The sequence below is a fragment of the Coregonus lavaretus genome (genome assembly GCF_964263955.1).
Source record: "Coregonus lavaretus genome assembly, chromosome: 27".
Classification (NCBI taxonomy): Eukaryota; Metazoa; Chordata; class Actinopteri; order Salmoniformes; family Salmonidae; genus Coregonus; species Coregonus lavaretus.
In genome coordinates, this window is record NC_140014.1 from 35,076,034 (window position 1) to 35,095,037 (window position 19,004).

Below are 19,004 nucleotides of genomic sequence, written 5' to 3' on the forward strand. Positions count from 1 at the left end.
CTGAGAACTGGGAACAGGAATTTGGTGTGTGTGTGTGTGTGTGTCCTAATGTGAATTTACATTTAATGGATGGAAGGTAAATGGGATAATAAGATGAAAGAGAGGAAAAGTAAACCTGAAAAAAAAACTGGAAATTAAACTTGAACATTCATGTTAAATATGTGTGGAAATACCTGTTGAGAGAGCGAGAAAGGGAAAGAAAGAGAGAGAAACAGAGAGAGAAAAAGAGAGAGCGAGAGAGAAACAGAAAGAGAGAAAGAGAGAGCGAGAGAGAAACAGAGAGAGAAAGAGAAAAAGAGAGAAAGAGAGAGAGCGAGGGAGAGAGAGAGAGAGAGAGAGAGAGAGAGAGAGAGAGAGAGAGGGAGAGAAAGAGAGAGAGAGAGAGAGAGAGAGAGAGAGAGAGAGAGAGAGAGGGAGATAAAGAGAAAGAGAGAGAGAGAGAGAGAGAGAGAGAGAGAGAGAGAGAGAGAGAGAGAGAGAGAGAGAGAGAGAGAGAGAGATGTAATCCAATCACCACTATCTGTTAATGAAATTCCCTTCTCTATTACTCTGATTGTGTTGTTTTGGTATTTCATGCTACTACACACCGTAATGGATTATCAATATTCCTTTTGTCTCTGTGGAAACCAAATGCATTTTCCTCTCCGATTGACATTTTGTTTATTGGTGGGTCTGTAAAGGTTACATTACCCGCCATAGTGGGCTTGGCCTTTACTCTTAGTAAATGCAGTTGGGTTTTGTCCTCCTTGCTCTATTGAAATGTTAAATGGAAAACTCACACTGTGAAATGATTTGCTAAAGGACTGCTTCTATTTATTGCCATGGCAACAGATGCTTACAAAATTATACATTATTCAAAAAGTCTCAAAACTATTGATAATCTCATCACTGACTAGGGCTGTTTGTTGAAGAGCCATTCTACTGATTTTTATTTTTTATTTATTTCACCTTTATTTAACCAGGTAAGCCAGTTGAGAACAAGTTCTCATTTACAACTGCGACCTGGCCAAGATAAAGCAAAGCAGTGCGATAAAAACAACAACACAGAGTTACATATGGGGTAAAACAAAACAAAGTCAAAAATACAACAGAAAAATATATATATATACAGTGTGTGCAAATGTAGCAAGTTATGGAGGTAAGGCAATAAATAGGCTATAGTGCAAAATAATTACAATTAGTATTAACACTGGAATGATAGATGTGCAAGAGATGATGTGCAAATAGAGATACTGGGGTACAAATGAGCAAAATAAATAACAATATAGGGATGAGGTAGTTGGGCGGGCTAATTTCAGATGGGCTGTGTACAGGTGCAGTGATCGGTAAGGTGCTCTGACAACTGATGCTTAAAGTTAGTGAGGGAGATAAGTGTCTCCAGCTTCAGAGATTTTTGCAATTTGTTCCAGTCATTGGCAGCAGAGAACTGGAAGGAATGGCGGCCAAAGGAGGTGTTGGCTTTGGGGATGACCAGTGAGATATACCTGCTGGAGCGCATACTACGGGTGGGTGTTGCTATGGTGACCAATGAGCTAAGATACGGCGAGGATTTGCCTAGCAGTGATTTATAGATGGCCTGGAGCCAGTGGGTTTGGCGACGAATATGTAGTGAGGACCAGCCAACAAGAGCGTACAGGTCACAGTGGTGGGTAGTATATGGGGCTTTGGAGACAAAACGGATGGCACTGTGATAGACTACATCCAATTTGCTGAGTAGAGTGTTGGAGGCTATTTTGTAAATGACATCGCCGAAGTCAAGGATTGGTAGGATAGTCAGTTTTACGAGGGCATGTTTGGCAGCATGAGTGAAGGAGGCTTTGTTGCGAAATAGGAAACCGATTCTAGATTTAACTTTGGATTGGAGATTCTTAATGTGAGTCTGGAAGGAGAGTTTACAGTCTAACCAGACACCTAGGTATTTGTAGTTGTCCACATACTCTAGGTCAGACCCGTCGAGAGTAGTGATTCTAGTCCGGTGGGCGGGTGCAAGCAGCGTTCGGTTGAAGAGAATGCATTTAGTTTTACTAGTGTTTAAGAGCAGTTGGAGGCTACTGAAGGAGTGTTGTATGGCATTGAAGCTTGTTTGGAGGTTTGTTAACACAGTGTCCAATGAAGGGCCAGATGTATACAAAATGGTGTCGTCTGCGTAGAGGTGGATCTGAGAGTCACCAGCAGCAAGAGCGACATCATTGATATACACAGAGAAAAGAGTCGGCCCAAGAATTGAACCCTGTGGCACCCCCATAGAGACTGCCATAGGTCCAGACAACAGGCCCTCCGATTTGACACATTGAACTCTATCTGAGAAGTAGTTGGTGAACCAGGCGAGGCAGTCATTTGAGAAACCAAGGCTATTTAGTCTGCCAATAAGAATTATATCGTTTAGGACCTTGAGCGTGGCTGAAGTGCACCCATGACCAGCTCGGAAACCGGATTGCATCCCCTCCATATGGTTCCAAATGAGTTCATATATAATCAGTGCTGTTTAATTAGTGAAAGTTACTATTTTGGAAAAGTTGACAAACTGACTGGAGGTCAAACATGGAGGTTAACTTGTCATGAATATCTGAGCATAATAGGTAAACCAACCACAAACACCCTGTTGATGTATGAACAATTTAAATTAGTTTGAAAATCTAGTGCGTCTCCATGGAATTGGTCGGATTTAATGTCTGCTGTGTTTAATAACCAACACGCACACAGACCTTCCTGTACCATTGTTTCGCCCATTGACAAGCAAGACTAATTAACTAGTGTACATTACATCCACCAACGTACCTCGTTTTAATGATATTTGGTTGTTGATGTCTCTCCTGTTCCACTGAATGCCACTTTGACCTCAGGAGTCTACAGAGGTCTTCTAATGAATAAAGTTAGGCTTTGTTTTTGTCTCTAAGACACATTTAACAGGAAGCTCATTAAAGGCCTGCTTTGTGTGCCTTGGATTCAAATGAGAGGATAAACTGATTATTTTGTCAGGTCTACCAGCCAGACAACACTGGAGCTGAATTCTACTTTGTGATTAATAAAAATTATGAGGGAAAAAACATTAATTAATAAAAACAAACCTGCATGTTTGAATGCACTGTTTCTTAATTCGAGTTGTTGTGCTCTATGGTGATGTGTTGTCTTATCCTGAGAAGGAACAAATAGATTGGGAAAATGTCCCTCATAATTGTGCCAGACGTTTATAACAAGGGCATGACACTAATCCTATATTCATCCAATTAATAGACGTTATTTGGAAACATAAGTAGATCAGTACAGGTTTGAGTCCCCGTAGGTTCGTTTGTGTTTCACACATGCTTTATAGCGCGGATCAGGGTATCAAACGCTCCAGGATCCGGACATGTGAAAGCACCCTTGAGGTTAGGTCTACAGAGCTCAATAGACTGTGGAAACTGAGGCAACGTGTCGAACGCTGTTTGGCCGGCTCGTACCTGTCAAGGAAATACATGTCAAATGATACTATTTGATGTGTCACATACATCTGGTACAGCTGGTGCCTCATGCTTGTGTTGATGAACTCCAAAGAAACAAACAAGGGTATATTAAATACCTACAATTTTTATACTGCAGTGGGCTAAATCAGGGTCACACAGAGTGTTTCTTGGTAGTCTTAAACAAATCTACTTTGAAACAAAAGTATACACCTCACACACATGGATATGGGTTTAAAGAAAGAAGACACCTGTACCATGTCAGGTATAGAGTTGAAATGTATTCAATTTTGAAATTGCACCCCAATATTACACTTTATATACAGTGGGGAGAACAAGTATTTGATACACTGCGATTTTGCATGTTTTCCTACTTACAAAGCATGTAGAGGTCTGTAAAAAAATCCAGAAAATCACATTGTATGATTTTTAAGTAATTAATTTGCATTTTATTGCCTGACATAAGTATTTGATACATCAGAAAAGCAGAACTTAATATTTGGTACAGAAACATTTGTTTGCAATTACAGAGATCATACGTTTCCTGTAGGTCTTGACCAGGTTTGCACACACTGAGGCAGGGATTTTGGCCCACTCCTCCATACAGACCTTCTCCAGATCCTTCAAGTTTCTGGGCTGTCGCTGGGCAATACGGACTTTCAGCTCCTTCCAAAGATTTTCTATTGGGTTCAGGTCTGGAGACTGGCTAGGCCACTCCAGGACCTTGAGATGCTTCTTACGGAGCCACTCCTTAGTTTCCCTGGCTGTGTGTTTCGGGTTGTTGTCATGCTGGAAGACCCAGCCACGACCCATCTTCATGTCATGAACCCTGCGTCCTGAGTCGGTTCCTGCCTGTGTTGCCAGTTTTCTGCCCTGAATCTCCTGTTCCTGAAGGTTCTTGAATGCTCCCTGCCTGGTTGCCGGGTGACGTTGCTAGGCGGGAGATCTCCCGATTACCCGCACCTGCATCTCATCAGCGATCTGCACACCTGGTCCTGATCATCACCCTTCATAAGCTCTGACCTGACATCCATTCCCTGCCGGATCGTTAGCCATGAACATCAATCTCCCGGAACCTTCACCCAACCCCTGCCTGGTTGTCGGCGGCTGCCGAGCCATTATTGTAAATGTAATTATTGGATCTGCCACTGCACCTCCACCAACTCATCTCCGCCGCCCGCTCTGTCCCCTGGATTATTCTGCATCGTTTTTTTGAATCTGTTAATAAATACTCACCTTCGTTTCAACTCACCTTGTCCTGGTCTGCTTCTGGGTTCTGGCTTAGAAAACCGTGACAGAACGATCCGGCCAGAAATTAACCCAGCGGACCTGGACTCTGTTCGCCATGCCATTACCCATCAGGAGAAGATGTTGGGACAACATAGCACGGCACTACAGGAGATAGCGTTGTCAGTTCGGAACTTTTCTACCAGTCTGACGAAGATCCAGGCTCAGCTCAGTTTGCCGGTGGAGAATCCACTACCGGTTTCACCCATCTCGCCTGCCGCTTCTGGAGCTGTGCCCTTCCGTGAGCCCAAGGTTCCGACGCCTGATAAATATGAGGGGGAGTTGGGAAGATGCCGTTCTTTTCTTATGCAGTGTGGATTAGTGTTCGATCTACAGCCCCACTCTTATGCCACAGACAAGGCTAGGATAGCCTTTGTCATTTAATTGCTGCGTGGTAGAGCTCTGGAGTGGGCTTCAGCCGTATGGGAACGACAGGACACCTGCATGGCTTCATACCAGGAGTTCACGGCCGAGATGAGGAAGCTGTTTGACCATCCCGTCCGAGGTAAGGACGCAGCTAAGCGCCTGTTTTCTCTTCGCCAAGGAACTCGCAGCGTTGCCGACTTCGTTATCGAATTCAGGACATTGGCTGTGGAGAGTGGGTGGAATGAGGAGTCACTGCAAACGGACTTTTACCAGGGGCTGTCGGAGCAACTCAAGGATGAGTTGATCTCCTATCCGGAGCCTAGTGACCTGGACAGCTTGGTAGCCTTGTCTATTCGGGTGGATAACAGAGTTCGAGAGAGAAGGAGGGAGAAGCAATGGGGCCCGTCCAATCAATCAGCTTCTCAGTTTCCAGTCGTGTCAGGGGGTGGACCAGAATGCGTCGATCATTGTCCACCACACAGGATTAGTGGAGAGGTCCTGCCTCCAGATTCTGAACCCATGCAAGTGGGGCGGCACGGGTTAACCAAGGAGGAGCGCCAACATAGACGTAAGACCAACCGCTGCCTCTACTGTGGTAGTTCGGGACATTACATCTCCACTTGTTCCCGGCGGTTGTCAAACTGCTCGGCTCGCTAAAGTTGGGAGGACTTTTAGCGAGCCAGTTTCAACCTCTCAATACCTCTGTCAGACCCCGTTTCCCGGCTACCCTCATGAACAGGAATCAGAGTTTAGCGATTAACGCTTTCGTCGATTCAGGTGCCGATGGAAGCTTTATTGATGCCGACGTGGTGGAACAGCTGGGGCTTTCCAAGGAGCGATTACCAGAAGCCATTGAAGCTACCACTCTGAACGGCAGTAGTCTGGCACGTATCACGATGAGGACTGAACCGGTTAAGATGCTGTTGTTAGGGAATCATTCTGAGGTTATCTCATTCTTCATTCTGCCTTCTTCCCATGTTCCTCTGGTCCTTGGATACCCCTGGCTGAAAGAACACAATCCCACGTTCGATTGGGTGACTGGCAAGGTAACTAGTTGGAGCATTGATTGTCATGCTAACTGCCTCAAGACTGCCTGTTCCCATTCTGTTCCCAGTCAGGTGATTGAGGCTAAACCCCCAGATTTGTCCCTGGTTCCCGAGACATATCACGATTTGGGGGAAGTGTTCAGTAAGCAGAGGGCTCTGTCACTCCCTCCCCACCGACCATATGATTGTGCCATAAACCTGTTCCCTGGAGCTGTCTATCACAAGGGACGGTTATACAGCATCTCCCGACCTGAACGTGAGGCTTTGGAGACCTACATCAAGGAGTCCCTAGCTGCTGGTCTCATTCGTCCCTCGTCATCACCCCTGGGGGCAGGATTCTTCTTTGTGGGTAAGAAGGATGGCTCTCTTCGACCGTGTATTGATTATCGGGGGTTGAATGATATCACGGTCAAGAACAAGTATCCCCTGCCCTTGATGAGCTCTGCCTTCGACTCCTTACAGGGTGCTACTGTGTTCACCAAGCTGGACCTACGCAATGCGTATCACCTGGTCCGGATCAGAGAGGGGGACGAGTGGTTGACGGGTTTCAATACACCGATGGGTCACATCGAGTATCAGGTGATGCCGTTTGGACTGACCAATGCTCCAGCAGTGTTCCAGAGTATGGTGAATGATGTCCTGAGAGATATGATCGGTCTCTTTGTGTTTGTTTACCTGGATGACATTCTTATCTTCTCGAAGGAACCTTCCAGCCACATCCAGCATGTCAGGCAGGTTCTGCAGCGATTGTTGGAGAATCGCCTGTTCGTAAAGGCCGAGAAGTGTGAGTTTCATGCCCACACTACATCCTTCCTCGGGTACATCATCTCCAGGGGAGAGATTAGGATGGACCAGGAGAAGGTTAGGGCGGTTCTGGATTGGGCCCAGCCCGGTACGAGATTGCAGCTCCAGAGGTTTCTGGGGTTTGCGAATTTCTATCGCAGATTCATCCGGGATTACAGCCGTGTGGCCGCTCCTTTAACTGCCCTGACTTCCAGTACCAGGACCTTCAATTGGAATCCTGAGGCGGACCGAGCGTTCCTGGATTTGAAGAGGCGATTCACCAACGCACCGATTCTCTCTCAACCTGACACGGCCCGTCAGTTCGTCGTTGAAGTGGATGCGTCTGATGTGGGGGTTGGCGCCATCCTGTCCCAGCGATGCTCCACTGACGGTAAACTCCATCCCTGCGCCTACTACTCTCGTCGTCTTTCGTCTGCGGAGAGGAACTACAATGTGGGTAACCGGGAGCTTCTCGCAGTGAAGCTTGCCTTGGAGGAGTGGCGCCACTGGTTGGAGGGGGCGGAGCAACCGTTTATTGTCTGGACTGACCACAAGAATCTTGCTTACTTGCAATCGGCTAGACGTCTCAACTCCCGTCAGGCCAAGTGGGCTTTGTTTTTCGGACGCTTACATTTTTCCCTGACGTTCCGACCTGGGTCTAAGAACGGCAAGGCGGACGCCTTGTCCCGGATGTTCTCCAAGACGGAGGAGAGTGGGGCCAAGACCGAGACGATTCTTCCCCGGAACTGTGTCGTGGGAGCAGTTATGTGGAGGATTGAGGAGGAGGTTATGGCGGCCCTTCGGACGCAGCCCGGTCCCGGTAACGGTCCACCCGGTCGGTTGTTTGTGCCTGAGTCGGTTCGTTCTGCTGTCCTCCAATGGTCCCACGCCAGCAAGATGGCTTGTCACCCTGGCGTGGCTCGGACGATGGCGTTACTTCGCAGACGATTTTGGTGGCCTGCCATGGGAGAAGATACTCGGAGGTTTGTTGCTGCCTGTCCAGTGTGTGCGCATAATAAGAGTGCCAATCGGCCCAGCTCTGGACTACTTCACCCCCTCCCTATTCCCCGGCGACCATGGTCGCATCTGGCCCTGGACTTTGTCACTGGGTTGCCCTCTTCTGAGGGGAACACGGTCATTCTGACTATCGTGGACAGATTCAGCAAGTTCGCCCACTTTGTGCCCATTTCCAAGCTTCCCTCTGCCTCTGAGACGTCCGAGATCCTGGTTAGGGAGGTTTTCAGGGTCCACGGGTTGCCCAGTGACATAGTTTCCGACCGTGGTCCTCAGTTTACCTCTGCTGTCTGGAAGTCCTTCTGTTTGGCCATTGGAGCTACAGTCAGTCTCACATCTGGTTTTCACCCCCAATCTAATGGTCAGGCGGAGAGAGCCAACCAGAAGATGGAATCCACGCTACGCTGCCTTGTCTCCTCCAACCCCACCTCCTGGGTCTCTCAGTTGCCTTGGGTTGAGTATGCCCACAATACTCTCCCTACATCTGCCACTGGGATGTCTCCCTTCCAGTGCCTGTATGGCTACCAACCTCCCTTGTTTCCTTCTCAGGAGAGGGATCTCTCAGTGCCCTCTGTTCAGGCCCACATTCGTCGTTGCCACCGGACCTGGCATCGGGCCAGAAAGGCCCTCCTTAGAGTTTCTGACCGGTATCAGCTCCAGGCGAATCGTCGCCGGATTCCCGCCCCCACCTATACCATCGGAGATATGGTCTGGTTGGCCACACGGGATCTTCCTCTGTGGACTGAGTCTAAGAAACTGTCACCGAAGTTCATTGGTCCGTTTGTGGTGGAGAAAGTGATCAATCCTGTTGTGGTTCGACTCAAGTTACCTAGAACGCTCAGAGTCCATCCCACCTTTCATGTCTCCTGCCTCAAGCCTGTTCTCCTCAGTCCTCTGTTGCCCCCTCCGCCTCCTCCTCCTCCTCGGAGGAGGATCGGAGGTGGTCCTGCCTACACGGTGCGCCGCATTATGGATTCCAGACGGCGGGGCCGGGGTTTCCAGTATCTCGTGGACTGGGAGGGGTATGGGCCTGAATAGAGGAGTTGGATTCCTCGGCGTCAGATCCTTGATGCTGACCTCCTTCATGACTTCTACCGCCTCCATCCTGGCGCTCCGGGTAGTCCGCCCGGTGGCGTTCGTCGGAGGGGGGGTACTGTCATGAACCCTGCGTCCTGAGTCGGTTCCTGCCTGTGTTGCCAGTTTTCTGCCCTGAATCTCCTGTTCCTGAAGGTTCTTGAATGCTCCCTGCCTGGTTGCCGGGTGACGTTGCTAGGCGGGAGATCTCCCGATTACCCGCACCTGCATCTCATCAGCGATCTGCACACCTGGTCCTGATCATCACCCTTCATAAGCTCTGACCTGACATCCATTCCCTGCCGGATCGTTAGCCATGAACATCAATCTCCCGGAACCTTCACCCAACCCCTGCCTGGTTGTCGGCGACTGCCGAGCCATTATTGGATCTGCCACTGCACCTCCACCAACTAATCTCCGCCGCCCGCTCTGTCCCCTGGATTATTCTGCTGAATCTGTTAATAAATACTCACTTTCGTTTCAACTCACCTTGTCCTGGTCTGCTTCTGGGTTCTGGCTTAGAAAACCGTGACACTTCAATGCTCTTACTGAGGGAAGGAGGTTGTTGTCCAAGATCTCGCGATACATGGCCCCATCCATCCTCCCCTCAATACGGTGCAGTCATCCTGTCCCCTTTGCAGAAAAGCATCCCCAAAGAATGATGTTTCCACCTCCATGCTTCACGGTTGGGATGGTGTTCTTGGTGTTCTTGTACTCATCCTTCTTCTTCCTCCAAAAACGGCGAGGGGAGTTTAGACCAAAAGCTCTATTTTTGTCTCATCAGACCACATGACCTTCTCCCATTCCTCCTCTGGATCATCCAGATGGTCATTGGCAAACTTCAGACGGGCCTGGACATGCGCTGGCTTGAGCAGGGGGACCTTGCGTGCACTGCAGGATTTTAATCCATGATGGCGTAGTGTGTTACTAATGGTTTTCTTTGAGACTGTGGTCCCAGCTCTCTTCAGGTCATTGACCAGGTCCCGCCGTGTAGTTCTGGGCTGATCCCTCACCTTCCTCATGATCATTGATGCCCCACGAGGTGAGATCTTGCATGGAGCCCCAGACCGAGGGTGATTGACCGTAATCTCGAACTTCTTCCATTTTCTAATAATTGCGCCAACAGTTGTTGCCTTCTCACCAAGCTGCTTGCCTATTGTCCTGTAGCCCATCCCAGCCTTGTGCAGGTCTACAATTGTATCCCTGATGTCCTTACACAGCTCTCTGATCTTGGCCATTGTGGAGAGGTTGGAGTCTGTTTGATTGAGTGTGTGGACAGGTGTCTTTTATACAGGTAACGAGTTCAAAGAGGTGCAGTTAATACAGGTAATAAGTGGAGAACAGGAGGGCTTCTTAAAGAAAAACTAACAGGTCTGTGAGAGCCGGAATTCTTACTGGTTGGTAGGTGATCAAATACTTATGTCATGCAATAAAATGCAAATTAATTACTTAAAAATCATACAATGTGATTTTCTGGATTTTTGTTTTAGATTCCATCTCTCACAGTTGAAGTGTACCTATGATAAAAAATTACAGACCTCTACATGCTTTGTAAGTAGGAAAACCTGCAAAATCGGCAGTGTATCAAATACTTGTTCTCCCCACTGTACATCACAGAAGACTGAAATATAACAAAACCGTTTGACATAGAAACACCGGATTTTCGGCAAGTTTTTGGAAATTATCTTTATTAATTATGAAATTATGAAAAATGTTAAGAACCTTCCACCCATGAGGCCAAAGAGGGCACTTTTGGTCATTGTCTGCAGGAAAGGGCTACATACCTTTTAATATTCTGTAGTGTAAAATAGCTACTCAATTACCTATAAAATGAGAAAGATATCAAGGTGGTTACGCCTTAATGCGTGTTACACTTGACCACTGAATGTGTTTGGAGCCTGGGCTGGGGTCTGCGATGTGTCAGACTGATGTTGTCCAGACCAAGATCAGATCAGATACAGTAATTGACTAATCAACAGCTGGTTCGCTAAAATTAATTGCACCTTGAAGGTTTCAAATTATGATGTGCTTTGTTTCATTTATTTAGTCCCTTCACCTACCTTCCTCTTCAGGTCAACATGCAACTTGTGCAGGGCAGCCAAATGCAAATCAATAAAGTAATTTAAACCAGACACTGGCAATTGTGACTGTACTTTCCAGGGTCTGTGATAAGCAGAAAACATCCAGTCCCAACCTGCAGTATTGGTCCACACCTACATTTCCAGCCAGCCAGGGAGGACAAGCCAAGTGCTGCGAGGGGATGCGTCCCAAAATGGCATGCTAATGTCTTTATAGTGCACTAATTTCGACCAGGGGTCAAAAGTAGTGCACTATGTAGGGAATAGTGTATAATTTGGGATGAGGGGATGGAGGGGGAACAGCTATATATCCTGTATTCACTCACTGTTTTCTCCATCAGCGTATGTGATTAAAGGGTCATTTCCTCAGTACCCTCCTGGGTGTCTCAGGCCTTATTGCCTGATTATTACAGAATGAATTCACATTAAACATGGAGAATTAGGCTATGCAGAGAAGGACTTACTAGTTTTGTTTTTCTTTCTTTCTCTCTCTCCAGTCTTGAAGTAGAAGTGTGGCCTGCAGATTTATGGGATGGTTAATTCTCCAGTAGGAAAATCAATACCACAACACCAGACAGGTCCACCTTGATAACTGCAGGCCCCTGATGTATCATCATAACCGAGGATGCTAGGGGGGATGGGCACCTCATTGGTTCTCCAACACACTACAATACCTGACTTCTTACATTTTATGATGTATGTTTACTTATAGCGTCATACCCAAGAAGACTCAAGGCTGTAATCACTGCCAAAGGTGCTTCAACAAAGTACTGCGTAAAGGGTCTGAATACATATGTAAATGTATTATTTAAGTGATTTGTTTTTGAAAACATTTGCAAAAAAATCGGAAAACCTGTTTTTGGTTTGTCATTATGGGGTATTGTGTGTAGATTGATGAGGGAAAAAAACAACTTAATCAATTTTAAGGCTGTAACGCAACAAAATGTGTAAAAAGTCAAGGGGTCTGAATACTTTCCGAATGCACTATATGTACTGTACATTGTAGTCATTTAGCAGACACGCTTATTCAGAGCAACTTACAGTACTGGGTGCATACATTTTAGTGATTTTTAGTGCTAGTCCCCCGTTTGAATCGAACCCACAAGTTGCAAACAGACTCCATTTTTATTTCTGTAGTTGCTTCCCATAGCTACGGTCAGACATTATGTGCAGGGATGTTCTCTCAATAATACCTTTACAGTGTTGTCAGAGTAACTAATTGAAAGAACCGTAACAGTCCACACAGTCATCCACAAAGTCGATATCGCATCTTATTCCACCGCAGAAGCATCTGAAACTCACTGTCATACTTCAGAAAAAGAAATAAAAACATGTATCGCTGTTTCAACCAATGCTGAACACATTTGCCTTGCTCTCCAGACCATGAGTAAATCAATGATATGGCATTGTCACTGGTGAAGAACACTAATTCTATAACTGTCAGACCGTTCCATGACAAGAAGGATATCAATGCCATCTGCCTGAGCAGGTTAATCTGGGGCTAGTGTATGACAAGGTATAGATCAACCAGACTATAGATCATCCAGCCGAGGAGCTCTCGGCCATAGAGGAGAAAATAATTAGTTACAAACGGAGATCTCTCTCTCTCTCTCCCCACATGCCAGAGAATTTTAGGTGACTTCCAGCCTAGAGCTTAGATCAAGCCACCTCTTCCAGAGCTTTTGTCGCGTTCACACATTCACAGCCTATTACTGTCAACTGGTTCATATTGACATCCACACCACCAGGGTGAATGTGCTGTTATATTTGCTGTTAATAATGTGCTGTTAATAATGTGCTGTTAATAATGTGCTGTTAATAATGTGCTGTTAATAATGTGCTGTTAATAATGTGCTGTTAATAATGTGCTGTTATATGTGCTGTTAATAATGTGCTGTTAATAATGTGCTGTTAATAATGTGCTGTTATATGTGCTGTTAATAATGTGCTGTTAATAATGTGCTGTTATATGTGCTCACGGGGAGATCTATAAGACAAAGGGACATAGTTAAATGGAATACAAAGTGAGGTAGATTGAAGAAGGAGTTTACAGTGGTTTTTATGCTCAATGCATTACAATAGTTATTTTCACTTGAATCATAATATTCTGTGTTTGTTCGTAGTAAATGCAATGATATCATTGTTCCAAGGCTAGAAAAGTGACAAAAGTACAAGAAAATTCATCAATGAAAAAATAAAAGCAGTTCATTAGCTAAATTGCCTGAATCAATCGTTAATCTCTCACATTTGTGACTCTGTGAAAAGGAACAATTTCCTTCACAACTAATCAAGAGCAATTAGACTGGCATGGTTTTATTGACAACTGAAAGCCTCAGAGTCAACCTCAGAGAAGCAATTATACACCATCAAAGTGGAAGCCTCCTTCATCAATCTCACTAATCATTCCCCTCCGTGGGGATGAATAGGAGGCACAGTCTAACTGTGTGTGTTTGTGCCTGCCTGCCTTCATGCATACATGCATACATACCTTTGTGCATGTGTCTGTGTATGTGCGTGTGTGCATGCCCGTTAACACACAGACTGTCACACCCTGGTTCTGGGACTCATGATGTTGAGCCAGGGTGTGTGCATTCTATGTGTTTATTTCAATGTTGGTAGTTCTGTTGGGTCTATTTCTAGGTTGTTGTATGTTTGTAGTGAGTGACTCCCAATCGGAGGTAACGAGTGTCAGCTGTCGGCTCGTTATCTCTGATTGGGAGCCATATTTATACTGTGTGTTTTCACCTTGGGGTTGTGGGTTTTTGTTCCGTGTTCGGTATTGTTAACCGTTGGACTTCACGAGTCGTGTTTTGTTTTGCATGCTTTAATATAATAAAGTCATGTTTGTTTCATACGCTGCGCCTTGGTCTCCTCACTCCTACGACGATCGTGACAGAAAAACCCACCATAACAGGACCAAGCAGCGTGAAGAAGAGAGAGGATGGACTTGGGAGCAGTTGAGTAGGAGTCTCGACTGGGCCAAGCCAAGAGAAGAGGAGAGAGGTTGGACTTTGGAGCAGTGGGGTGAGAGTCTGGCGAGAACGATGGAGGCCTGGCCCACGGGGAGGAGAGACCCCCAGAAAATTTTTAGGGGGGGGCTCACGACGTCGGACCAGCAGGAGGCCGCGATAGAGCGGCCCAGCGGGTTGCCAGAGGAGGCCGCCAGGTTACGGGGGCCACTGGTCGAAGAGGGGATGGAGGATGTAGAGGCACGGCGAGAGGTACTGGGGTGTGTTACCAGTCCGGTCCGGCCCGTTCCAGATCCCGAGGTAGAGCCAGTGGTGTGTGTCCCCAGTACGGTCCGGCCTGTTCCAGCCCCTCGCACCAAGTGTACGGTGTGCGTCGCCAGCCCAGTCCGGCCCATCCAAGCTCCCCGCACCAAGCCAGTGGTGTGCGTCATCAGTCCGGCACGGCCCGTGCCTGCTCTCCGCACCAAGTCTGTGGTGCGTTTCGTCAGCCCTGTCCGGCCCGTTCCTGCTCTCCGCACCAAGCCTACGGTGTGCGTCGCCAGTCCAGCCCGGCCGGTTCCTGTTCCACGTACAAAGCCTACGGTGTGCGTGGCCAGCCCAGCCCGACCTGTTCCTACTCCACGCATCAAGCCCACGGTGTGCGTCGCCAGTCCAGCCCGGCCGGTTCCTGTTCCACGTACAAAGCCTACGGTGTGCGTGGCCAGCCCAGCCCGACCTGTTCCTACTCCACGCATGAAGCCCACGGTGTGCGTCGCCAGTCCAGCCCGGCCGGTTCCTGTTCCACGTACAAAGCCTACGGTGTGCGTGGCCAGCCCAGCCCGACCTGTTCCTGCTCCCCGCACCAAGGCTACGGTGTGCGTCGACAGCCCTGCCCGGCCTGTTCCTGCTCTACGCACCAAGGCTACGGTGTGCGTCGACAGCCCTGCCCGGCCTGTTCCTGCTCTACGCACCAAGGCTACGGTGTGCGTCGACAGCCCTGCCCGGCCTGTTCCTGCCACCCGCACCAAGTCTACGGTGCGCGTCGCCAGCCCGACCCGGCCTGTTCCTGCCACTCGCACCAAACCTACGGTGCGCGTCGCCAGCCCGGTCCGGCCTGTTCCTGCCACCCGCACCAAGTCTACGGTGTGCGTCGCCAGCCCGACCCGGCCTGTTCCTGCCACTCGCACCAGACCTACGGTGCGCGTCGCCAGCCCGACCCGGCCTGTTCCTGCCACTCGCACCAAGCCTACGGTGCGCGTCGCCAGCCCGGTCCGGCCTGTTCCTGCCACTCGCACTAAGCCAGGGGTGCGAGTCGTCAGCCTGGTAAGGCCCGTTCCTCCTCCACGCACCAAGCCTACGGTGTGCGTGGCCAGCCCAGCCCGACCTGTTCCTGCTCCCCGCACCAAGGCTACGGTGTGCGTCGACAGCCCTGCCCGGCCTGTTCCTGCTCTACGCACCAAGGCTACGGTGTGCGTCGACAGCCCTGCCCGGCCTGTTCCTGCTCTACGCACCAAGGCTACGGTGTGCGTCGACAGCCCTGCCCGGCCTGTTCCTGCTCTACGCACCAAGGCTACGGTGTGCGTCGACAGCCCTGCCCGGCCTGTTCCTGCTCTACGCACCAAGGCTACGGTGTGCGTCGACAGCCCTGCCCGGCCTGTTCCTGCCACCCGCACCAAGTCTACGGTGCGCGTCGCCAGCCCGACCCGGCCTGTTCCTGCCCTCCGCACCAGGTCTGTGGTGCGCGTCGCCAGCCCATTCCGGTCCAGTCCTGTTCCACGCACCAAGCCAGGGGCGCGTGTCGTCAGTCCGGCTCCGGCCAGCGGGGCTAGACAGGACCAGGGGTACTGTGGGGGGTGTATCGGAGGGTGGTGGTCTAGGCCGGAGCCAGAACCGCCACCGAGGAGGTATGCCCGCCCAGCCCTCCCCTGTTTGGGGTTTTTGAGGCGCGGTCGCAGTCCGCGCCTTTAGGGGGGGGTACTGTCACACCCTGGTTCTGGGACTCATGATGTTGAGCCAGGGTGTGTGCATTCTATGTGTTTATTTCAATGTTGGTAGTTCTGTTGGGTCTATTTCTAGGTTGTTGTATGTTTGTAGTGAGTGACTCCCAATCGGAGGTAACGAGTGTCAGCTGTCGGCTCGTTGTCTCTGATTGGGAGCCATATTTATACTGTGTGTTTTCACCTTGGGGTTGTGGGTTTTTGTTCCGTGTTCGGTATTGTTAACCGTTGGACTTCACGAGTCGTGTTTTGTTTTGCATGCTTTAATATAATAAAGTCATGTTTGTTTCATACGCTGCGCCTTGGTCTCCTCACTCCTACGACGATCGTGACACAGACACACAAACACACACACACACAGGCGACAGCATTGCAGTAACATAGGACTGAGTTCATTGCCAACAACATAACTTCAGCCAAACTATAAATGTCCTCATTTGGTTGCTACTATGACATCATGGCAGTCACCATCTGTATTAAAGGTCTAAGTTGTGGCAATTTGATGAAAGACATGCTTGTACAGCATGACATTTTAGATATTAATGTTGCGTGTGGTGTTTCGCATCATAATATTAGCTACACCCCTAAAAAGTTGATTTATTTTAAATGTTCCATCAGTTTTGGTCAAGGAGAGTCGTAATCTATTTTACAATGTTAAGGATTTCATTTGTTTTCACTCAAATAGCATCATTTTACATTTTGGTAATTTGGCAGATGCCCTTGTCCAGAAGTTGGTGGAGCATAAATTGTCCAACAATAATTACATTCTCAGTAAGAGATATATTGATACTTTCCACCCCTACCTAAGAGAGAAACAGAGAGGGGCCTTTGACACAGAAAGTTGGGCCAAACTCTTCATTTAACGTCAGTGGAAACAGTCCAACCATTAAACACACATTGGAAAGCATGGCAAACCATGCATTACCCTGCATTGCAAATTCATTGTGACTGTGTTTTAATTAAGGAATCAGTAGGGCTACAGAATATGGATGTCTCTGGATGTCTGTGCTGGAGTGAGAGAGAGAGAGAGAGAGATAGAGAGAGAGAGAGAGAGAGAGAGAGAGAGAGAGAGAGAGAGAGAGAGAGAGAGAGAGAGAGAGAGAGAGAGAGAGAGAGAGAGAGAGAGAGAGAGAGAGAGAGAGAGAGAGAGAGAGAGAGAGAGAGAGAGAGAGAGAGAGAGAGAGAGAGAGAGAGAGAGAGAGAGAGAGAGAGAGAGAGAGAGAGAGAGAGAGAGAGGGAGAGGGGGAGAGAGGGAGAGAGAGAGACTGCAGCTTGGCATGACAGTTCTGCAAACAGTTGGTGTATTTGTCAGGATAGCTATGAAGGGCATCGAGGGGACAGCTTGACAGCTTTACAAACAAGGCCTCGATTTGCAAAGAACATTTCGGGGAGCAACTACAAAACTAGATACAGCTAAACAAATATGTTACACCAAGAGAGCTGGAGAGGTTGCATTGTTTGAAATTCATTCACTGTTCATCAACACCCGAAACTTCTGGGGAGGGAAGGCTGCTGTGAACTTGCATGCACACACGCAGGCGCACAGACAACACACACACACACAGATCATCGTAAATCTGTTTGATTTTCATACAGCCGGCATCTGTCATTGGGCATAACGAGAGGGAACTCCTTCCTCAAATCAGATTTAATTCGTCACACGCTTTGTAAACAACAGGTGTAGACTAACAGTGAAATGCTTACTTACAGGCCCTTCCCAACAATGCAGAGAGAAATAAAATAGAGAAATAATAGAAAAGTAATAACATGTAATAATAATAGTAATAATAAATACACAATGAGTATCGATAACTTGGCTATATACAATGTGTGCTTTCTTCTGACACCATCTGGTATAGAGGTCCTGGATGGTGGGGAGCTCAGCCCCACTGATGTACTGGGCCGTACTCATTACCCTCTGTAGCACCTTGCGGTCGAATGCCAAGCAGTTGCCAAACTAAGCGGTGATGCAGCCAGTCAAAATGCTCTCAATGGTGCAGCTGTAGAACTTTCTGAGGATCTGAAGGGCCAATGACAAATCTTTTCAGCCTCCTGAGGGGAAGAGGTGTTGTCGTGCCCTCTTCACGACTGTGTTGGTTTGTCTGGACCATGATAGATCCTTAGTGATGTGGACACCGAGGAACTTCAAGCTCTCTACCCGCTCCACTACAGCCCCATCGATGTGAATGGGGGCGTGCTCGGCCCTCCGTTTCCTGTAGTCCACGATCAGCTCCTTTGTCTTGCTGACGTTGAGGGAGAGGTTGTTGTCCTGGCACCACACTGCCAGGTCTCTGACCTCCTCCCTATAGGCTGTCTCATCGTCATCGGTGATCAGGCCTACCCCCGTCATGTCGTCAGCAAACTTAATGATGGTTTGGAGTCAGGCGCGGCCATGCAGTCGTGGGTGAACAGGGAGTACAGGAGGGGACTAAGCACAAACCCCTGAGGGGCCCCCATGTTGAGGGTCAGCGTGGCGGATGTGTTGCCTACCCTCACCACCTGGGGGGAGCCTGTCAGGATGTCCAGAATCCAGTTGCAGAGGGAGGTGTCCAGGTTCCTTAGCTTAGTGATGAGCTTGGAGGGCACTATGGTGTTGAATTCTGAGCTGTGGTCAATTATTAACAGCATTCTCACATAGGTGTTCCTCTTTTCCAGGTGGGAGAGAGCAGATGTGGAGTGCAATAGAGATTGCATCATCTGTGGATCTGTTGGTGCGTTATGCGAATTGGAGTGGGTCCAGGGTGTCTGGGATGATGGTGTTGATGTGAGCCATGACTCGCCTTTCAAAGTATTTCATGGCTACAAATGTGAGTGCTACGGGGTGATAGTTATCTAGACAGGCTACCTTGGCATTCTTTGGCACAGGGACAATGGTGTTCTGCTTGAATCATGTATTTTATTACAGATTGGGTCAGGGAGAGTTTGAACATGTCAGTGAATACACTTGCCAGCTGGTCAGCGCATGCTCTGA